The sequence below is a fragment of the Halichoerus grypus genome, chromosome 8, assembly GCF_964656455.1.
Source record: "Halichoerus grypus chromosome 8, mHalGry1.hap1.1, whole genome shotgun sequence".
Lineage (NCBI taxonomy): Eukaryota > Metazoa > Chordata > Mammalia > Carnivora > Phocidae > Halichoerus > Halichoerus grypus.
The window spans coordinates 88,810,441-88,834,692 of NC_135719.1; the positions used below are offsets into that span (position 1 = coordinate 88,810,441).

The 24,252-nt window shown below is 44.4% G+C and overlaps 1 long non-coding RNA gene across 1 annotated transcript; it reads left to right on the forward strand.

Annotated features, from left to right (window-relative positions):
* The first annotated feature begins 6,739 nt into the window (after window positions 1-6,739).
* Window positions 6,740-23,822, forward strand: LOC144382774 (uncharacterized). The gene is made up of 3 exons (XR_013450169.1): window positions 6,740-6,840; window positions 7,669-7,743; window positions 22,556-23,822. It is a non-coding gene; the product is annotated as an uncharacterized LOC144382774 (long non-coding RNA).
* Window positions 23,823-24,252: the final 430 nt, after the last annotated feature.

Genomic DNA, 24,252 nt, shown 5'->3' on the forward strand with positions numbered 1-24,252 from the left:
ATTTCACTTAAGGCAGAGCTACTCTGCTCAGTCTCATTCAAGTATTGTGTTTCATATAAGACTGTGTTGAGAAAAAGCTTACATTGCTGTGGGGAAAAGAAAAAAAAATACTTTAGAAGGCAGTTTCTAAGGTACTTTATAGTGTGGGTATAGCAGTCATCCTAATAAATTAAGTTTAATTATATACATGTGTGGTACTGCATCTGGCTCATGTTTTAATCCCTTATGTTTAGCCCAGTGGAGGCAGTCAATAGCATTTGTCCATCTGGATGAGGAGCTAAGGCTTAACGAAGACATCATTGTAGTCATCAACTTCATGCAGAGCTGTAAGGGGGAAGAGAGTTGGACTTCCTCTGCTTCCTCGGAAAGACAAAAAGTCCGAATCAAAGGAAGTGTTACAGAGATGAAGTTTTTGATCCACTTGAACAACTGTTAATTTGACCTCAGCAGTTGTGGACTTCCTTGTAAAACCTCTCTGACAGCAGAATTATCTGCCACGAATGGCACATAAGTGATCTCCTTGTGGGGCTGGCCCTCCCACTAGAAGACCTTGCAGGTCCCTTTGTCTTCTGTGCCTCCATGATCTTTTGTAATGAACAGTAAGTCCCCACTGAGATTCCAGATGGCTCAGTATCTGGATTTCCGAGACTGCCGTATCAACAGTATTTTTCTTTTTAGTTGAAAGTAAATTGGTTTGCTACTTTTACATGATTGAAATGGTTGCTGTCTGTTTCTGACTAAGGCCATTCTAGAAAGGTGCCTGGGAACTGAAGGGGTGTCAGATGGGGGAGCTGACGCTGTCACTGAAGTGATGTTGCTGGCGTTTTCTGGTCACAGATTTGCTACGGCAGCACATTTAGAGGCAAATGTATAGCTTCTGCTTCTTAGTAGTAAAGTAAATTCACTGGACTGAGGTCTTGGATTGTGGGGGATTCTGCAGTCATCTCTGTGGGTAGTCAGCAGCTTTAGACATGAAGGCTTTATGGCCTCCTCTTTTACGTTCTAGTTTCACTGCCATTTGATTGGGTTTTCTCACTTGGATATTGGAGATTGGATAATGGTACATTTTATTCCCAGATCAACTAACTTTCCAGTAGAAACCAAGAAGATTACTTATTGTTTCCACACCTTGGGATCTTTTGTGGGGTGGGTCGTGGAACACGTTGGCAGGCAAGACAAACAATGACCCCAGAACTGCCTTGGTTCACAGGGAATCCTAACACAGTCTACGCTACTTAGAAACAGTGAAAGAATTTGTTTGCTCACTTAACTGAACCAAATAACCTATCTTTACTGGGAATCGTTTATCAGATGTAAAAATACTAGATGTAGTTTAATAATTCCGTTGTATTAATATTACTCTAGTTAATTCCTGAAGTCCCGACTAATATCTTCAGAGAGGAATGGTTAGCACAATAACTTAATTGTATTTCTTTTTATCTTTCTTTTTCCTGAGATGGTTGTTTGATTGAAGGCTTATGGCATAGTATTTTTCTTTAATAAGGAGAAGTGTTTGATTTTATAAACTCCTATCACATAAGGACACAAACTCAACCAATAAACTTCAAAGAACCTTTCTTTGAATCTAGATAGGATACTTTCCTTGATCACTTAGCCTTGTGTACTGAAGACTAAACAGAAGTATAATTTATGCATTTTGTAATAGATATCAGTTATACCAACATGCATGCTAAATACAGGGCTAGCCTCCGGCACTGTACAGTTAATGATCACCAGAATATTTTCTTCTGTAGCTTAATCTGCCCTATATCTTTTGGCCTCTTATACATATATGCACATATTCCGTGTTATGGATTTCTCCCTAATTCTGTTATGTTCTCTGCTGTTACTGCCAGTTGTTAATGGGGCAAAGGAGAAATAATGGTATTTGAAATGCTATCTCCTGAGATGGGTATTCTTTCAGATCCAACCATTGATCTGTAGCTAAAGATTCCCTTTTAAATTCTGGCAAAATCATTAGGTGTCTCATTTTCTTTAACCGGATGCTACATTAGCGAGATAGTTTGTTCAGCATTTGCAACACAGTAAATAAGAAAGGAATTTATGTAAATGTCCACAGCTTAAACTAACAGGATTGAAAACCCAGATAGTATGTGTTACAAGCATATGGCCCATTTTCATGACTAATCACTGGAGATATGTAAATGGTGTCACCATAGAAGCAGCAGAAGGAAATATAAAAATATGTGATATAATTATGTTTCAGAGGAGGAATAACCTATTATATTACACAGGATCAGCTCTAAAAAGAATCAAGAAACTTCTTGTGTGTGGCCAAGGATCAAACCCTGCTTTATTTATTTATTTATTTATTTTTTTAAAGATTTTATTTATTTATTTGAGAAAGAGAGAATGAGAGACAGAGAGCAAGAGAGGGAAGAGGGTCAGAGGGAGAAGCAGACTCCCCGCTGAGCAGGGAGCCCGATGTGGGACTTGATCCTGGGACTCCAGGATCATGACCTGACCGAAGGCAGTCGCTTCACCAACTGAGCCACCCAGGCGCCCAAACCCTGCTTTATTTTATAGGCTCAAACAAATTCAGAAACCACAGTCCAGGATTTTTTTTTTTTTAAGATTTTATTTATTTATTTGACAGAGAGAGACACAGCGAGAGAGGGAACACAAGCAGTGGGAGTGGGAGTGGGAGAGTGAGAAGCAGGCTTCCGGCAGAGCAGGGAGCCCGATGCGGGGCTCGATCCCAGGACCCCAGGATCATGACTTGAGCCAAAGGCAGACGCTTAATGACTGAGCGACCCAGGCGCCCCACAGTCCAGGATTAAAAGGACTGTCATAAGAGATGCAAAATGCTTAGCACAGACGCAATCTTTGATGCAAATGTCACAGTTCTAAAAATCCCTGGTAGCACTGGGCAGCCTTTGAAATTTGGTTCATATGTTGAGCTTGTCGATATGCTGCCCATTCTGCCAGAGGCTTAAAATTGGTTCTTTTCTTGGTTCACTTAGGGTGGGGGAATGCAAAATTTGTTGCTCATTCATTATATGTACAAGGCAACATCTGTTCTCTGTTCATTTTTTGTCTGCATTTCTCCCTTCAGAGTCTGTTAAATAAACATAAAAATGAACTTTGTGGTTGAAATTTGCTAACCTAAAGTTGAAAATAGATAGGTAGGCATATTACCTGGGCTAATATTTAACTGGAATGCACCAGCTGTTAAAACACTAACCCATTCCGTTGGTTGGTCGATAGCCTCTATCCTGACACTCCCAAGTGCTATTGGCTCTGGCTGCCTCAGCCCCTCCTTGGGTACTCTGTAGGCCTTTCTATAATCTAGCAACTTAAGGGATAATGCCTGGTTCAGCAGGGTCTCCAGGACCCTGCTGGGGCAGTATGTTGAGTATTTTGAATAGTATCTGCATATTACCTAACTCTCTGGAAAGCAGACTGGCCATAAAAGACTGGAATGTTTTGGGCACCTGGTTGGCTCAGTCGGTTGGGCTTCTGCCTTCAGCTCAGGTCATGATCTCAGGGTCCTGGGATCAAGTCCTGCATCGGGCTCCCTGCTCAGTGGGAAGTCTGCTTCTCCCTCTTACTCTGCTCTTCCCCTCCTCCTCCTGCTCTCTCTCTCTCAAATAAATAAATAAAATCTTAAAAAAAAAAAAGACTGGAATGTTTCTACCCCTCCATATTGAGCAGTATAACATTATCCAGTCAGGATCCTAGCAGGAAAGAGATGGCATACCCAAATGAAGATAATCTGTTGAAAATCAACTTATAAGGAACTTTACCAAGATGAGGGTGGGGTGGTAGCTGGGGAGGGAACCCCAGGGGTTCCACAATAACCCAGGGCTAGAAGCAGTACAACCACCCTCACCCTGGGTTCAGGTAAAGGGAAGAGGTGTGGCAGTAATATAGAGAAGGCTGCCTTGAGGCAAGTGACCTTAGGTCAAGCATTAAGTCAACCCGAAGCAGTCCTGAGGCAGAGATTCTGATTACCACGAACAACTCTCAGAGGGCCCATCTCCTGTGAGCTCCCCATTGGCAGAACCCAGTGGGAAGCCAAGAGGCCCAAGAGCCCATGGACATGGCTATGGGTTGTGCCTCCCGGGACAGGTCTCAGAGTGGGGAGGGCAGAGAACCTGTCGGGAGGGGTGAAAGGAAGTCACCCAGCCAACTATCTAACTGTTGTCCTTCTATGGAATTTTTCAAAATAGGTCATATCCCACATGAAGTGTTCTTCACCAGAGAAAAATATGAGAGATTTAGCTTGTTTCTTTGAATTTATTACTTTAGATTAGGAAATGTAACTTTTTGTTCTGTTAACTAACTTCATTCTCCAGGTTATGCTCAGTACCATACCAAGCCACACTTCTCAAATGGATTTTTCACAATCAGGTTTACACAAAATGTCAATATTAGAATCATTAAAACAAAACAAAACAAAACAAAACAAAACAAAACAAATAGGTATGCGATTGTTCAGCAGAGATTCCTGAAAATAAAGTGACAGAAACTCAAACAGATGTAATTACTCCTGAGGTAGGGCAGTGTAATCAATTATTCTCAGTAAGATTCAGTTGAATCCTTGTGATGTCTACAGGTGTGAAAATACAACTCTCTTAGCAACTCTGTGAGTAAAACACACTGTCTTAGAGAGGTCACAGTTATCTCTGACCAAACTGACTCATGTTCCTTCTCCATGCAAGAATAGATGCTTATTATCTACATATTAAAGGATCAAAAGATAGATTATAGAACAAAGAGGAACTGTGCCTTTTTTTTTTCCTTTGTTTCTTTCCAGCTCCATCTCCAAAATGTTGAGCACACAATGGCCTTGATCAGAGTTGGATTTATGCTGCCTACTGTTTGCCTCCAGGGTCCCACAGCTTTCTGTTGCCACTCACTTGGCACTTTCAGACTTTAAGGAACCATCAAGGTGGTAAAGTACATGCATAGTTATCCAACAGTGATGGAAATGGTTTCCAAGGTGTGGGACAGCAAAAATCCTGTGCCCTGATGATATGGTCAACTTGGAAGTGTTTCCACCGCCAAATCCATGAGGGACCCCTGGCCACCCTGGGATGCCTGGAGCAGTTCGTCCCAGCAGTAACAATCTTCATCCCATGTTTGGTATCATGGGAGAGCTGAGTCCTGGATTTCAGTTAGGCAAATCGCTTAACCTCTTGCACGTATTTGACTTTAGTAGACTTTTGTGAGCATTACTTAGCACAGTGCTGGCTTGCCCTGGTCAGAGGAACCACTTTCCTTTTAGCCAAAGTCCTGAATGGCCATTTTTACTCCTTTGTTAACTGCAGCTCTTGAACTCATGATGATGTCAGCCTTCCTTGGCACTGAACTAAGGAAATTATAATGTTGTTACCTCTTACGGATATTATCTAATACAAAAATATACAAACAGCTTTGTATCTGGATGAGGATTCCATCCAAACAGAAGAGAAAGGAATGAATTTTAAAGTTCTTTGAGTATTGAGGGTTTGGTGTTTTTTTGTTTTGTTTTGTTTTTGTAATTGTATGCCTCAAGTGGGTAGCAAGAAACTTGGATAATGAAAACATAGCAGGGAATTTCAAGTTCAAATATTTGTTAAGGGTCTACTGAGTGCCCAGCACTGTTCCAGGCACTGACATAATGATAGAGAATGATGTCTTCCTTGGCCTTCAGAAGCTCATGGTCTAATAGAAGAGTACATTAAGACTAAGAAGCACAGTAGGGAGTATTTTTTATTTGTTTATTTTAATTTAATTTTTTAATTTAAATTCGATTTAGTTAACATATAGTGTATTATTAATTTCAGGGGTAGAATTTAGTGATCCATCAGTTGTATATAACACCCGGTGCTCATTACATCATGTGCCCTCCTTAATGCCCATCCCCCACCCACCTCCCCTCCAGCAACCCTCATTTTGTTCCCTATAGTTAAGAGTCTCTTACGGTTTGCCTCCCTCTCTGTTTTTATCTTATTTTATTTTTCCTTCCCTTCCCCTATGTTCATCTGTTTTGTTTCTTAAATTCCACATATGAGTAAAATCATACGGTATTTGTCTTTCTCTGACCAACTTATTTTGCTTAGCACAATACCCTCTAGTTCTGTCCACATCATTGCAAATGGCAAGATTTCATTTACTATTTTTTTAAAAATTGTATTTATTTATTTGACAGAGAGAGAGAGAGCGAGCACAAAGCAGGGGGAGAAGAGAGGGAGAAGCAGACTCCCTGCTGAGCAGGGAGGGAGCCCGATGAGGGACTCCATCCCAGGACCCCGGGATCATGACCTGAGCCGAAGGCAGACACTTAACCGACTGAGCCACCCAAGCGCCCCAAGGTTTCATTATTTTTGATGGCTGAGTAATATTCCATTGTGCATATGTACCACACCTTCTTTATCCATTCATCTGCCGATGGACATCTGGGCTCTTTCCATAGTTTGGCTATTGTGGACATTGCTGCTATAAACATTGGGGTGCAGGTGCCCCTTTGAATCAGCATTTTTGTATCCTTTGGATAAATACCTAGTAGTGCAATTGCTGGGTCCTAGGGTAGTTCTATTTTTAACTTTTTGAGGAACCTCCATACTGTTTTCCAGAGTGGCTGCACCAGCTTGCATTCCCACCAACAGTGTAAGAGGGTTCCCCTTTCTCTGCATCCTCACCAACATCTGTCATTTCCTGACTTGTTAATTTTAGACATTCTGATCCATGTGAGGTGATATCTCATTGAGGTTTTGATTTGTATTTCAGAAGGGACTCTTCAGCAGCTAGAGGGAGAGGTAGAAACAGGGAAGAGGTGCCATCTGAGCTGGACTTTAAAGGACAAATTCTAAGCAGAGGAAAACCTAGGCAAAGGTATGGGATGTGAAAAACAGCATGGTGGGTTTGAACAGGCATCGTAGGGATGTGTCTGGAGGGGGAGTAGAGACTTGTGGAGGGCCTGGTGCTAGGAGCTTGGATTTTATGCAGTGAGCAGTGGGGAGCTATTGTGTGACCTCCAACTGGGCAGGGACATGGTCAGATTAGCAGCCTCATGTGGGTACGAGGGATGAACTAAATGTGTATTGGACCATGGCATATATGAAATAGCTTTCTAATTTGCTTTAATTTCAGTTAACAGTGAAATTAATTGTATATCAGTCAGAGTCCTGTCAGGAGTCAGAAATCGGACTGGTTAGTTTAATAGGGAGAATGTAATACCCAGAACTCTTAACTAGGCATTGAAGAAAAGCCAGAGAGTACATTAAGGTGTCATGATGGTGGTAACCGAGGGAAGCAGCTGCCAGCCCCAAGGCTAGAGGAGCAGCGGAAGAGGTCAGCATTTTTAAAATGTAGAAGATTTGGGGGGGGGGGGCGGGTGGTCACGTATCACGAGGCTGGTTCTGTGAGTATTGGAAAACCTGCCAACTAGAATCACCTGCTGCTACCAGAATGACGGGCCTCCCCAGGTGAAGCCCTGAGACTGGGGAGCTGCTGATAAATAGGAAGCAAACAGCAAGCACTCAGCAGAGAGCAGGCCCCTTCTTCCCTCTGCGGCCTTGCGGGCTCCATCCAGCACGCCTCCCTGGCACAGCCTAAGAGCAGCACAGAGCCCCGGCCCCCAACTGCCAGGCGGAGCAAAGAGGGGCGAGTTTGGAGCTGTTTATTATAGCTTAATAACGAGCACAACTGCTGTTCCCACAGGACCGTGGATACCAGTGGATGGGAAGAAACTGGGCAGACATCCTAGAAGCTAAACATTTCCTGAAACATTAGCAGGTAATCATTCACCTTTTAGGCTTATGGTCATAATGACCCATGGGTGCTATTAGCTCTCTCTGTGACCCCTAATTCACATTGTCTTCAGTGTCTTGGGACCTACTGCTTTTCCTCTGACACCTCCCACCCCAAGTCTGTTATCCTGCGGACCCTGGAACTTTAGGGAAAAGACATGAGTGGGCCCAGGCACATCAAAAGGTGGGCAAAGCTCCCTTGGTCCTACAACCTCATGCTTATCTTCTCTGATAATCTGAGATTCTCGGATAATTCTCAGAGAATTCTCAGAGACTCTCAGATTATCTGAGGCGTAGATGTCATTGATAGAAAAATCATGCTTCCTTTACTGTCCCTGCCTGTATTTTGCTTAGGGCCTTGCTCTTTGTGGGTATCTGTACGTATGTATAGAACTGAATTCAGGAGGCTCGATCATGTGAATTAAGCATCTGATTATGCACGGCTGGTATTTGTCTCCTATTGGTTTCCGTGTGTAAGTCTTGCCTCACCCACTAGATGACAGTCTTCTTGAGGGCAAATCCATGCGGCCGGTGAACATGAGGATTCGTAGTCAGTAGAATTAGGTTCAAACCCCAGCTCTAAGGCTTGTTAAATAATTTAAGTAAGTTACTTAATCTCTCTAAGCCTTAGTTGCCTCATCTGCAAAAAAGGGGGTAGTATTTATTTTCACGGGGTTGTGATGGTGAAATAAAATGATCTCCTAACACAGAGCCTGGTCCTTCCTAGGTGTTTAATAATTTACTTCCCTTCTCCACCCCTTACTTTGTGTGTCTTCCACCATTTCTCATCACGCTAGGAATGCAGTAAACTGGGTGACCTGACTGAACAAAATAGAGAAGTTGGGGAATCCTTTTAGGAGAGAATCTGAAATGTCCTTATGCAATTTCCCTCTTCCCCGGTCATCTAGAACATCGGGTACACCGGTAACAATGTAAAAAGCCATATAATGGCTGGAAGTTATTTCTGAAGAGGAAGGTCGTCTTCAGTGTGTGTAGACACGAGCCGCCGGATACGGTGTCAGAACAATAGCTATTCATTGTGTCGGTTTCAAAGCTGGCACCGGCAAGCTAGTATTCCGGTGTGGTTCCCACACAAACAGATCTCGAGCAAAATTTCCATGACCCGATGGATTGGTGTAAACAACTCATTGCAAGAGCTTTTTACATCTATCCCCATGTCACTCATTTAAACACTCGAGGCTTTTCAGGGAGCCTTGTAGGCACTGCTTAAGAATTTTCTTTTTGCAACAAATGTTCATCCACCCCTGTGTTTTGTTGCTGAGTACACAGAGTAAACGGCTCCGTTCCTTCCATCAGAGCTGTACACGGGGGACCCGGCCATCAGATGGCCCAGGTTAAGGGAGAAGTCCTTTAAGGGCAGCAAAGTGTTAACGGGCTGCGCTGGCCGTGGCTGCTAGAGGTCTTGACTCCAGGACCAAGGAATAATGACAGGCTTTTTATTTTTAAGTAGTAGTTAGCATTTGATAGCCCTTCCTATTTGCAGTGACCTTTACAGCTATTGTTATTAGTTAGTCCTCCCAGCGGCTCTTTGAACTAAATGACAAAACTATTTTTACTCAAATGCACCGACTCCCTCCCCTTCCAGTCCAGTCACAAGATCGGTGGGGTTCTCTATACCTCACGCTGATGCCTCCTCCCAAGCATCGAGCTCCATGATAAAGAATATGTTCAAGTCAAAACAGTATAAAATACAGTGCATTTTAATATATTCAGTGCAAGTTAGATCCTGTCACTCCTCTACTTGAAACCCCATGACAGTTCCTCATCTTACTTGCTATAAAAGCTTGGCAGACCTGCCACCCTTCCCTCACTGTTTGGACCTTAACCTCCTACTCCTCGCCTAACCCTGCCCCAGTCACACCGGCCTCCTTGCATCTCCTCCACTCAGGTAGGCTCTTGTCCCAGCCTCTGCATTGGGTGTATCCTCTGCCTCCAGTGTTTTCCCTTCAGATACCGACATGACTGACTCTCTCTCTTCCTTTTAGCCTTCACTTCAGTGTCACCTTCTCAAAGAGGTCTCCCCTGCCAGCCTAATTTAAAGCTGCAACTGTGATCGAGTACTTAAAGCCTTCTAATATACCATCTAATTTACTCAGCTATTAGGTTTGCTGTTTATTTTCCCTCCCCCCACAAGACTGTAAAATCCACGAAGGTAGGGATCTTCGTCTGTTCAGCTCCCTGCGATATACCCAGCACACAGAAGACGTGGAATAGATATTTGCTGAATGGACAAATACTACTCCTCTGAAGGTCGTTGTCATGAAATTTGACCTACAGACTTAGAATGTGTCTCGATATGTGGTTTATCTTTATATTCCTTAGCCATAGTTCCTATGCTTATTTTCCATTTGTAACAACTCATTTTTATAGCAATTCTGTAGAGATAAATGAAGCCCACAGATTCTTAAGGTTGCAAGGAAGCATAAAATCTCTGTGTGGCAGCATAGGAAAGACTTTATGGGTGTTGTAGCCCACTCATCTATTCTCATCCCATCAACGGCATAGCCACATGGCCTTGCATCTCCCTTTCCATCTTTACAGGGGGTAGATTGAAGCATTGGTGAAAAGGATCGGCTCTGCGATCAGGCACCCCATCAGCTAATTCTTGTTCCATCAGTGTCTACCATGTGACCTTGAACAAGGTATTTTAGCTTCTCCCAGCCTCAGTTTCCTGTAAAATGGTGGTGAAAATCATCTCCATCTCAGAGGGTTTTGTGAGGATGAATGAGTTAAGACATGTAAAGAGTTTGGCATATAATGAGCATCAAATCAATAGGAGCTGTTATTATTGATCCTGATTTTTAGAAAGTCCTAAATGTTGAGTTTAATGAAATCTTATTTACGACTTGGATATGACTAATTTAACATACTTCACCAGTTTGGGGGAGGGGGCGCTACAAAGAATGGGAATATCCTTTTCCCCCCAATCAGTTGCCAGAACACCTTCCTGCTCACATTAGTAGGGATTCCAAAACTTCTTTCTTAAGGCCCCAACCACCTCCCACCTCTTCTGAACATCCAAGAACACCAAGAACACCCTGGTCTTAATTCATTCCAAAGGGTCAGTCTTGGGTGTGAGTGATCTGCAGTGTTGCTGTGAACTGGCTCCACAGTATTTTCCCCCACTGCTGCAGGGATTCCCTTGTTGCTGTTGCCCTAGAGCCTCCACATAGTGCATGTGCTTGGGCTCCAAGATGACAGCTCTCTTAGTTTAGAGTGCTCAGTCATGGTACTCCAATCACACCCACATCGAGAAGGTTTCCAGTCTCAGCCATGGCCTGTGTTCGAACCAGCCTCCTCCAACTCCCACAAGGATTACCCTGCCTCCCTGCTGGTAACCAAGACCTGCCACTTTCCTCATGGTGAGTTTGGGGAACCCCCCTTTGGGGTCTTTGGGGTCCCTTTCTCCCAGAACGCTTCTTATGGGGTCTGTCGTAACCCATCAGGGAGACTCTTGAACTCCATGTGCTTTCCCACCTCTCATCAGAGACCAGCTCTGCATAACAAAGGGTATTAGAGGGGCGCCTGGGTGGCTCAGTCGTTAAGCGTCTGCCTTCGGCTCAGGTCGTGATTCCAGGGTCCTGGGATCAAGCCCCGCATCGGGCTCCCTGCTCCGCGGGAAGCCTGCTTCTCCCTCCCCCACTCCCTCTGCTTGTGTTCCTTCTTTCGCTGTGTCTCTCTCTGTCAAATAAATAAAATCTTAAAAAAAAAAAAAAGGGGGTATTAGACATGCAGGCTTTGTCGAGCTATAAGAAGCTTTACTAGGTTCTCTCTCTAGACCTGTGGGGCATGGCCTCTTATAGCATCATAAGAACCACTTAATGACTTTTCCCTGAAGGAGAGAGATAGGTATCTGCTTGGCAGAAAAGTCACTGGCATTGCCTAGCTAACTAATTTCAGGTTGCATTCTACCCAACGCCCTGTTACACTTACATTCCCTGAATCTGGTTCTACTTCCTGAAGTCAGTATAAGCCTCTCTTCTTCCCTATGACAGACCATCACCACTAGAAAGCAATTACCCAGGCCCCTCAGATTCTTTTCTTCTCTGTGGTTCCCCAAATTACAGGGTGACCTTAGGTATGTTTTCTCAACAGTAATAGCTGATGCTTATTGAGCTTACTATATGCCAGGCACTGTGCTACGTGCTCTAATGTATTAACTAATTTAATCTTCAAGCAACCCCATGAGATTAGCCTCCTTTTGTAGCTGAGGGAACTGAAGCTTAGGAAGGCTTAGCAGCATGGCCAAGGGCGTGTATAGCTGTCAGAACTTGAACTCTGGCTGTCTGGGTCCAGAGCCCAGTGATGCAGTGCTGTTTCCCTAATTCAGTTTCATGGGTTTAATTCTTTCATGAATTCAATTCAGCTCTCTAAATCAGGGATAGTACTTATCTCAGAAGATCATGGTAAGGATTAGATGCGATGAAGTATGATAAAGTGCTTAATGCAGTAGCTCCACTAGGGCTCAAAAATATGTTCATTTGTCCCCTTTTTCCTTCCATTCAAATCATCTCCTAGTTTAACTCTTTCACATTTTGAAAGTCCCTGACACAGAGTGGGTGCTCAGTGGGTGGTAACTACTCCTCTTGTTACAGTGTGTGGTTTGAAGTCCCCTCCCTATCCAGAGTATTCTCCTCTAATTCATTTAGATCCTAGACTGTGGTACTCGGGGCTGCACATGATAAACCAGGTGGGCTGGAATGAAGCGGCGTGGAAAAGGACAGTCACCTTCCACAGGGAGGGGGGTACCTATGAAAATTAAGTCCTATTACCTGCAGTCATTTATGCTGTCAATAGGTATTGAAATTGCTGCTAGTCAAATCCTCGACATGTCTTAGGCTTGTACTGATCCTCACCTCACTTGGCTTGTCCTTGAATAATTGATTGTTTCTTTTCCAAAAATGTTCTTCCCCCCTCTCCCGATTTCTTAAACACCACGTGTCTGTTGGGGAAGCTTTGAAAAATGCAGAAGAAATCACAAAGAAGGAAATTAAAGTCACCGCGAATAACGTGATCTAGAGATAATCACTATTAATATCTGCATATGTATCTTTCCAGTATATGTGTGGGTGTATTTCTTTTTTATAAAATCAGGATCACACTGTTCAAAATATATTCTGAGTCTGCCACCTTTTACCATTTTCTCCCAGCCTAAGACACCATCATCTCTTTCTTAAAATACCACAAAACTGGGCTGCGTGTGTGGCTTAGTCGGTTGAGCGTCTGACTCTTGATTTCGGCTCAGGTCATGATCTCAGGGTCAAGAGATTGAACCCCATGTGGGGCTCCATGCTCAGCGTGGAGTCTGCTGGAGAGTCTCTCTCTCTCTCTCTCCCTCTGCCCCTCCTCCCGCTCCTACTCTCTCTCTCTCGCAAAATAAATGAATAAAATCTTTTTAACAAATGCCACAAAACTATTCGACTACTGTCCCCCCAAATTGATTTCCCTAATTCCATTCTTACCCCTCTTCAGCATATTCTTCAAAAAGTAGCCAAAGTGATCATTTAAAATCATAACTCTCTCCTGCTCACAATCCTTCGATGGCTGCCCATGTCATATGAGGTGAACCCCCATGCTTCTCCTGGCTGGCAGGGCTGCGTATGATGAGCCCTTTCTAACCTCAGTTTCCTTCTCTGCAGCACGCCCACCAGGCTCCCGCCTCACGTACTAGCTTCCGGCCCCAGCCTTTTCCTGCTTTAGGGCCTTTGCTCTTCCCAGCACTCCGTGGCTCAACCCCTCACTTCAGTCCCTTGTCAGATACCATCCCTCAGAGACCACCTTCCCAGAGTGCCTCTGCTTCCACCATCTCCTCTCCCTTACCCTGACTCATTTTCCCCTTTGCCTTCATCATTCTTCTGTAATTTATCATCAGTATTTTATCTTTCCAGCTTTCATCTTGCAGGGTCCCACCATTTCAGTCTGCCAGGTAACTCCTATAATCAGGTACTCTTCTAAGTCCTTTTATACATGCCAGTTTAATCTACCTCATCTAAGTGAGGTAGGTACAATTATTATCCCCATTTTCTAGATGGGAAAATTGAGTCAGGGAGTATACGTACCTTCCTTAACATCACACAACCAGTAAGGAGCGGAGCTGGGATCCAAACACAGCCTCCCTGCTTCCACAGCTGGGCTCTCAACCCCTCCTCCACCCCCTGGCTGCCTCCTGGTCTTTCTCCCAGCAGATGTCAGTAAACTTCCTTGTCCTGAAAGTCAAGATCGCCGGCTGGACAGAGAGGCACTGAAGACTGTGTCAAGTGCCACTAAAATCCGTCTCCAGGTTTCTGCAAGCCTGTTCTCCAGGCCTCTTTGGGGGTTATAGCTGAGCCATTCTGAGTTCTCCTAACTGTACTATCATGGAGCCTTTCTCCCTACCTGGTTCACGAAGAAATGGCGCGGCCTTGTAGTTATCATTTCCTAACTCTACAACACTGTGGCACACTGTTAGTGTCCGGGGAACCCCATGAGAGAGATGAGGTTAGTGTGACCAGTATTCACCTTCTTGGGTCAACACGAGGTGTCTAATCTCTACTAAAATTTTGCTGAAAGTGTCTGTTACTAAAATGGAGACATTTGTCTCTCTGCAAGTTTCTGGAAGTTCTACCATGCCTCATAAACTCTCATATATTATCTCATTGCCATTTTTTTCAGATACCATAATCAAGAATTCATGTTCTTTTAGGGTACTAGGGCTATTTACTTTGCTGTCCCTGTTGCAGTGAGTATTTGGGTGCATGAATGGATGGCTCTGGGATGTAATTCACCGGAGCCTGGAGACTTAACGGCAGTGGCCAGGAGCTCTCTTCCTATCTCCTCGTATCTCAGACTTTAATTTCCTCTTGGCCATGTTTTTGCTCTCCTTTCTGGCTTGCAGATTGTTCTTCTTGATAGAGAAGATGGGAACAAACTAGGAGTTGAGTAATTCCGTTTCACTCTATCACCTCTAAGTTAACTGCGTCATCTGCCCCAAGCAGTAGGCCAACCCTTCTCTTGTTTTTTTCCTTGTTCTGAGCACGCCCCAGTGGTTCTTGTTGTTGTTCTGTGTATGCATTAGTCCCAGGCCCCAGCCTCCTACCGCCCTGACTTTATTCATTTCATGTCATTCCTTTGTATCTGCTCTTGGTTGCAAATTCCTCCTTCCTGCCTTTGTAAGTATCCTTATAAAATATAAACTAATTGGAGACACAGTGATTTCTTTGGATCATTTCCTCTCTTCTTCCTCTCTGGAATTATGTATGAGTAGATAGTCAGAATTATATTATGTGGAGCCTCTAATATTTCTGGAGTCAATTTCTGGTCCCAGAGTCTCTGACCATGGGACCAAAGAGCATCTAGCATAGCGCCTTACACATAGGAGGCCTGCAATCTGGTGGTAACAACAACAACGACAGCAAGTGTTTATTTGATTCGGGCATTGTGCTAGAGGCTTTTATATACGTTACTTTGTTGAATTCTCACAGTCAACATTGAAGGCAGGTCCTATGACTCATGATCCTACTGGGGAACCTGAGACACAGGGAAGTGATGTCTGCATAGCTGTGAGGGCAGAGTCAGGAGCCTGACTCAGGTCTGTCCGGATTCCTGAGTGTGCACTTTAACCTCCACAATATGCTGCCCTCTGAGTTTAAGTCCACTGACTCACCCCTTCTTCTCTCTGGACCTGTGGAGTTGTGCTTGCTTACAGTTTCAGGAACACAAAATGCTCATATTCCCTTCTTTGGCTCTTACAAATCATATGATGACAAGATTCCTTTTCTCTCCCAAGTGCCAGTCACCTCCATTCTGTCATCCATGTAGTTCTCCCACATTGGCCAAAAATAGGTCCTTGTCCTTCTGTCAGGTGAGAGTGTCATCAGAGCAAGGCTTGAATGAATTAGATGCTCTGCTTCTGGCAGAGTAGGGCTCTGAACAGACCTTTGAATGGCCCTTCCATCATTCCGTGGCCTGCAGAGAACAGGACCTGATGGTGGAGTGACAGGTGCGCCTAGCTGGGTGGGCCCAAGGGGAACTGGCCCTCCATCTTGCTGCTTCCCCACTGAGCTTTTCACACTCTGGGAATATTATGTTGTTTTGAAGGTTTTTCTTCAACTACGATTTATATGCCACCTACTCTCAAAAAGAATATAAAGTGGTTTACAATAAAGCATGTCGAAAACAGGTCAGTTAAAACACATTTTAAAAAGCGAGGCAGATGGAGAGAGGTCAGAAATCACTTGGTTTAAATTCCTGACAAGAAGTTTTATAGCACATGAAGGTATTTGATTAATTCCCAACACAAACATCTAAGTATGTGGGAATGGGTAAAGAACTCTGCAGATTGAGAGAACTTAGGACAGCAGGGCCCATTCTATATGTGTAATCAAAATAAATGGCATCAGGCCTCGTGCCATGTATGGAAATACTCATGAATACTACCTCATCTCAGGAAGCCTCAGGGGAAGGCAACAGAGGGACAATTGCATGGATTTATCCTAAATTGAGACTAGCCAGTCTGCTCAAGGGTCATAGCCTGGTTAATTCATCACTGTCATTGACAAAGGACCACGATAAATTTGTCTTTAAATTTTAATACTGAATTCACATATTTTACAGCTAGAGCCCACACTGTCCCTTTATCTCTGTGTTATTATTTTTAAGCACAGAAATGGTATAAATCTGTATTGGAACCTTTTAAAATCAACACACTTGCTTCAAGGGAGGCTTTTGTTACGGCTGATCTGCTGAACAAGATTTCTAGTTGGGAATAGATGAGCGAGGAATGAATGAATGAAGGCTACCTGGTCCCGTAACACCTGTGCCCTGCTATCACACTAGCTGCGCTATAGACAGCTCATTCATTAAGGCTGGGTGTGCTCCCTGGCCGTGCTTCCTGCTGTGATGCCGGCTGGTGGCCAGCAGCATGACTCAGGACAGCATGGGGCAGGGCAAGGAGCACAATGACCTTGCCGACTCCATCCGGACACACACCTACAACCACCTTGCTAGGTTTACATATGCTCAAGTTCATTCTATAGCCAGATGGAAAGCTAGAGAAGGAACATTGGCAGGAGAGGGTGGGCTTGTGAATTTCTATACCACCAGAGACGTGATAGACACTCAAAGTGACCAAAGAAATCAGAGGAGAGATTCACTGAGGTCCCTGGTGGGCATTTTCTGTCTTCCCTACAATTGTATAGGGGCTTTTCTTTAGTTCACTGAATGGAATCCGAGTGCTAAGACAACCTAGGAACTAAGTACAAGCCAGGTTCGGTTTAAAGCAAACAAAACCAGGCACGAACCATGAACTAGATCTGACTAAAACTATTTTCTTAGTTCTTTCTGCTCCCCTAATGTGAAGTTTCTTAGTAGGTAGGCATTTATGGGAGATGTAATAGTTATTTATTGTAGGCAAATACTGATATTCTCTTGGGTCCAGGAAGTCATTACAAGTGAGAATGATCAGGACAGGGGAAATGGCATTGATAAGTCTGGGTATAGCTATTTTTTGTCAGCTTGATAGAATTTGGTGAGCAGTAATTTTTAAAAACCTCTTGTAAGGCTGGATTAAAATACATAACGTAAGAAACTTTGGGATGATATTACAGCAAAAGCCAATCTTCACAAGTGACTATGTGAGTTCGCTCAATTTGCCAAGTATTGTTGACCAGTTGGTTGTTTATTCATCCAGTCCATCTGTTCATTGACCTATCCTTCCACCATTTACTCACCCAACACTATTGAGTGCTGTATGAGCTGAACTATGTAACCCCACACACAAATTTATATGTACGTTGAAGTTCTAAACTCCAGTACCTCAGAATGTGAATGTTATTTGGAGATAGGGTCTTGAAAAAGTTAACATGAGGTTAGTAGATGGGCCATAAGAGAATATGACCAGAGTCCTTAAAGAAGAGGAGGTTTGGACCGAGACATACAGAGGAAAGACCTGTGAAGACAGGGGAGAGACACCGTCCTCTACAAGCCAAGGAGAGAGGCCTCAGAACAAACCAACCCCACTGACACCTTGATCTTAGACTTCTAGCCTCCCAATGGTGAGCAAATACATTTCTGTGGCCCTTGGTTCAGGTAGTCCTAGCAAACTAAAACCAGCATCTGTAATACACTAGGGCACCGTGCTAGAGATGGAAATATCATCTCTGCCTTCAAAGAGCTGCCAGGTACAAGACACTGCTAAGTGTTGGGAAAATTACAATGATAAATCAACTACTTAGTTTTGTGAGATGTGAACAGTCTATAAAACTGAAGCGCTTGTCCCCGTTGGTCTGATTGGTACATACCCTCATTTTATTTTGAATTCTGACCAAAATTTTTTCCAGGGTGAGGGATCAGTTTGGAATCAAGTGAAACATATTATCAGCCCCAGGAAATGAAAACCTGCAGAGGTAGGGGAGGTTGCATGTTTTTGTTTTTTTTTTTTAATCCATGTGGCATTATTTAGGTATAAAATAGTCTTCAGAGCATTCTTCCTGTTTTAACTCGTCAGAAAACTCGTTTTCACAGTCAAATCCTGTCTTCATGGCCGATCCATTTCCTCCCGGCTCACCTGGCTTTTGCTGATCTCCAGAAGGAGCAGAAGTATGGCAGTGACACCTGGTTCACTTCGATTCTGTTTGTGCAATTGCTGTTTACATGGAGCCACTAACTGAAGGAACAGATCATGAGTTGAAACATGGTGGAGCACATGGAGGAGGGCCCTGTGGCTTTTGGAGTAGAGTGTAGTCACACATTTTAATAACAGCATGAACCAGCTATAGAAACATGGTATTTCTAAAGCTCTAAGGGACTTTGGATATTGTCTAGTCTAAAAACAATCCCTCATATTTTATAAATTTGGAACCGGAGACACAGGTTAAGTATTAAGTGACTCACCTAAAGTCAAAACCGAACCAAACAAACAAAACACAGAAAGCTAGTTAGTAGCAGAAATGGGATGAAGACTCTTGTCTCTTGCTTCAAGTCCAGCTGTCTTTTCTGACCCTGTAGGTTCAGGTTTGGGAAGTTATATACTCCAGGGCGAATCCCCGCACAAACACCATGTCTGTAATTCAGGTGCATTGTTGCTGAACAGAGTGCTGTCTATTCCTTGGCTTTGGCCTGAAGTGGCTAGAATTCCTATCAGTGTGGGAAACTGAGTAAGGCAAGGATAGCCCTCTTTTCCATTAAAAAATAGAGCTGCTGATGAACATAACAAATACTTATTAGGTACAACTATGCGGCAGACGCTGTGCCGGCCCTTCACGGCAACACATGAGGCGGGCGTGGTTATCCCCATTTTACATATGGGAACACTGAGGGTTAAGAGATTATATCTCTTATCCAAGGTCTCCCAGTACCAATGGATAGATCCAGGATTTTTTATATTCCACAGCCTGTGATTCTCCTGTGATTTTATGCTGCCTTCCCTAGCATAATTAATAAATGTTATATGATAAGGCCAAATTAATGTTACGTTAAGACATAAAGACACACAAATACAGAGTTATGTTTTCTGGTTAACCTTTAACTTTTCTCAGTCAGTCACTCTATAACACTGGTTCATCTCCAGGCTAAAATTGAACACCATTGAGGCTCATGGTGGACCTCTTTTGGCCAGGTAAATACCTGGCCCAGAGTTACATAACTTTGGGACAGCTTTGCATTAACAACCATTGCAAGAAGCTTTCACTTACCCTTATAAAAGAGGAGAGTCACCATCTCCATGGTCCTCTTGTCTTGCTTATCAGGTCTGGCTTCTTTCTTAGCAGAGATGTGGATCACTCCTATGAAGATCATTTTTTTTTTTTTTTTTTAAATTCTGAGAAGACCTTGGGTACCATGTCCTGTTCTCATAGCCAGATGTCTGAGTACTTAGGTCTACCACATATTGTTTTTTCTTTTCTAGACACATAAGAGAAAGGCCAGTGATACACAGTGTGTCAGTTTGGCACACTTAGATTCTGTTTGTAGAGTTGCCTTTTCTATGGAGCTAATATTTACTGAGGGCTGATGTCCCGGGCACCATATGGCATCCCAGGCACCGTACTAAGCCTTTTCTGTGGATTGTCTCCCTTAGGCCTCAGAGTAACCTTGTGTTGCACCTACCTAGTTTACAGAGGTATAAATGCTTGCTAAGGTCAAACATCTCAGCCAGGTTTTTACTGCCATCAAGAACAGACATGAGCTCTGAACCCAGGCTATGTGCGAAGTCCTGTGCACGCTGCCTCCTGACAGCGTTTCTTTGTTTCCTTGTGTGTTTCTCCAGGCAGAAGGTTTTTCTCCACCTGACCATTTATTTTCCCTAATTCCTACTCTTGGAACAGATGATTTCCAAGATCCCTTCGAGTATTGAAATTCCGTGACTAATTAAAGTTGGTAATTGATGCAGTTTGATTAATTTGCACCAACGCCTGAGTTCATTTATTACATGAATTCTTTTACTGAAGACTCCAACGGCTTTTTAGTTTACTTACAGATCTCCTGATGTTAAAGGAATCCTGCTGCTTTTCCCAGAATAACACTTAAAACCTGAATTTTAAAATTGAAGGTTTAAACACCTATCTGAAAGGATTTTTACCATGCACACAATGTATCAATTTTCCATCTGGACCAAAATAGTCCTTTCAAGCCCCGGTTCTCTTGGTTGTTTTTCCCTGCCTCACAGATGCAGTGCTAATTGCTTGCAGCGTCAGGTCCGTTTTAACATGAGGTAACAATTGCAGCGTCTTGGGGTTGACCGCTGTGTTTGTTAGACATGCCAGGTCTGCAGTGGGTGTTGGCGCGTCAGGATGCGAATCCACGTGGAGCTCAACTTCTCTGAGTGGGGGGGCGGGAGGGGGCGCTTCCTGAGACCTTCTTGTTGTGCTCCTCTGGAGGTCGGTGCACCTGTGTGGTTCCACCACCAGGGCACCTCTTGGTCAACCTGGCAGCTTCGAGGGATGCCCTTATGGACAGACACAGGCATTTGAGTCCTCCTAGTCAAGCTGTGGTTTTTGGAGAACGGCTCTGGAAGTGGCATTAATTCACAGACCCACCAGCTGGGCTGGCCCCAGCGACTGAGTTGCTCTTTGCAGCCGAAAGCAGACTCCGCTCGGGACACAGCTAAAATTCATTCTGACTGGATGGAGAAGACAAAGAAGGCCAAAAAGAAGGGAAATGACGGGATTCTGCAGCCACATCTGTGATTAGGGAGCCATGGGACTAACTGTTAGTCTTTGCACCTTGTCTGTAGTTCTGGTCGTTGGGGTCAGGAGAGCCTGGCTTCTAACAGAGCTCTACTATTAATGGCTATGCACTAAGGAGGATGGCATTTGACCTCCCTAGCCTCAGTTTCCTCATCTGTAAATGGAGATGGTGGTATATCCCCCAAGGGTGTCTTGTGAGGACCACATGGTGATGCCAAAACGCCCAGGGCCAACACAGGGTCAGCAGCTGTGTGATGTTGTTTGTGCTCCCTTCTCCCCCTCCCCCACACAGGCCACCACACTCCTCGAAAAATAAGGTTCTTGCAAACCAGGGGTTTAGGAGCACTTATATAGCTGTGCGCCACGCACTGCATGTGTGCTTGATGAGGTTTCAGTAAATCTAATTTTGAAATCCTGTTTTAAATATACTTAGGGAAATACAGAAAGGTACTCCAGAGCAGGTTGCTTTATAGAGACAATAATAATTTTCTGAATCATTTTAATTTAGGCTTTTTATAGATCATATTTTCATAAAATGAGACAACCCCTTCACCCCCACGGCTCCCTAGGGGGGCAATAGCAATGATCAGACAGCGTTTGCCTCCTCGAGATGCTCACACTCACTCCTTCCTGTGTTTCTCCTAAAGGCAAGCTCATTTAGTGCAGTTGCCGGGGGCTCGCTCCCCTTTTCCCTGGGATGAGGGGTCGGCCTGGGTCCTCAGCTGGCTAAGACTTGAACTCACAGGTTAAGGTTGAAGAGTCATGATGGGTCTGTGTCAAAGAACTAGCATCGCGGAAGGGACTGTCCCCCGGGGAGCTGCCTAAGGCCACCTTGGTGAGGCTGGTCCTTACCTTGCCCCAGAGATCCTATGCCAAGTAAATCCATGTGAATCATTAGAATCGTGCCTGGCACACAGAAAGTGATGCATGTCCACCATCAGTACTAACGCTATTATTATTATTATTGTGGTACTTGTTGCAAGACTCTCTGGGATTTGTCTCTTGAAAGCGGTCTTCCATCCTACAGAATCGAGGGGTGGATTTTAGGACCAGTAGCTGTATGGCCAATGGAGGAGCAATATGACAACCTCAGGATTGATTCCACTAATCATCTCAGACCCTCTATGTTCTTATTCTCCCTAAATAGCTAGACCAGCTGAGCTCTGGCTGGGTCCTTCCGATTTACCTGGGCCATTGTTGTCTCCCGAATCCTGTGGAAGCGATGAACATCTCATTGGTATTCATCTGATGGGCTGACGGAAATGGAATGTAGCCAGACTGCTAAGTCCACACTGTCCTGCATTGAGGCCTCAGAAATCTGATTCTGAGAATGTACATCTTGCATTACAATCTAGATTGCCAGAGGAAAGTTTTGGACAGAACCCAGACCGAGGTCTGGGTACGTTAAAGCCTGGGTGAAATGAGGCAGAAAGAGCCCAGAATATACAAGTCTGAGTCTTGGCTGGGGAGATGTGGAAGATTCGAGGTGCCAGACAGCTGGCTTCCCTCCAAGTGTTTACCACCCTGGTGCCCTGGGGCTGTGGGCAGGCCTTGTGCTTATTTGCCCCTCCCTCCTTCCTCTCCCTTTCTTCCCTCTCCTCCTCGTGTTTTTCCTAGGCTGAAGAAACTCAGGAACCTATGGACCCAGAGGGAAGGTAATGGGGCAAATGAGACCAAGGAATCAGACTTTGCCATGGGTTTACAGTGGCTGATCCCTCTGTGAAATGTAACGGCTGGCCTTGGACTTTGAATCCCAGTGTTCACCCTCCTCTGCCTGGGTGTGGACCTTCTTCCGGAGAAGCTTTGGTCTCCAGGAGAGAAGATTGCATGAGGCCTGGGCTTGTATCTCTAGGAAACAGGAAGACTGCGGCAGCCGTGGATTCACAGGGAGCCAGTGACGACAAGGCTGCTGTTTCCTCCCTGCCCCACCCCCAACCCCCCTACTCCTCATCCTGTGGTACGTAAGCTGCCTGCACTATGTGGATCCCACAGGCCATGGGCCTTCTTAGAGACCTCTGAGGCATGCGGCTGGGGGTCACTTGAGTGGCCACGTCTCTGAGTTCACCTCTTGGAGGAGAAAACATATACCCTGGGACCAACTGCAGCTCCTCACTGATGTGCCTGCTACTCAGGCAATAATTGTTCAGTCTGGAACTGCTTTCTCTTCTTCCTAAAGCCTAATGTCCCATCGAGTCCTGAGCTGAGGCTAGCCTCTGGAACCCAAGAATATGTGCTTTTATAAACCCAAAATCCTGCATGCTCTGCCCAAAGGAAGTGTTTCCACAATTCCTCCCTTCCCCAGACAACTGTGTATCGAACTGGAGGAATTACTTTGATAAGGTGGATAGCGGGGGTCCTGGGACTGTCATTGTTCTGAGTCCTGTTGCCTACAGACAAGGAGGTGGTACCAGAGGCCAGGAGGGCGGTGAATGGCAGATACAGCACAGGTTGTGTGTTGGGCTGGTGGGGGTTAGTGGGGGGCTGGCATTGTGTGTGCACACCTGCAGAGCCCCCACTTCCTTCCCGTGTACCCCAACCCACCTTTCCCGGGGCACAGCAAAGGAGGGCCTTTCATCCATGGGTCTCACGGTCACCGAAGGCCTCAAATTTGGATTTTTGAAAATTTTATCCCCAAAGATATGCTAATAGGACTGGAAGAAGGAAATTATCATTGGCTTTAAACTTCTGCCAAATTTTGGTACCATGCCCATGAATTTTAAAAATAAATCCTGCTATTACATTGCGAATAGGATGATTACATTGCCTTGTGTATGTTTTAAATTTTACATGTGTTACAAACCTTAATTTAATAAATGTAAGTTTCTAAAATGTATCACAATTTTTGGAACCCTATTGAGACATCTCTTTATTTAAACATACCTGGACCCGGGCCTCTCTTGACCTCTCCTCTGGGTGGACTGTGGGAAAAGCTGTTCCCTTTCCGTATGTCATTTCAACTTCAGAAAATCTAAAGAACTAAACCCTGTTTCATTACAGCGGCTGACCTACTGAAAGAGACCTTCTAGGTTGGGCGTGCGCAGTTCAGCCTCTTTCTCATGCCATTAGAAGATGCACTGCCCTGTCTTTCCCCATCCCCTCCCCCAGTAAGGTTGTCTTGCTTACGTACTGCAGCCTGCCCAGCTCTGGCTGATAATTCTCAAGTCCTTTACCCTTAGACGATGGTGCTCAACCCTAGCTGCACACTGAAATCAAGGGAGGGGTTTTTAAAAAACTGATGCCTGGGTCCCACCCCCAGAGATTCTGATTTACTTGCCATGGGGTGTGATCTGGGCATTGGGAAAGCCCAGATTAAA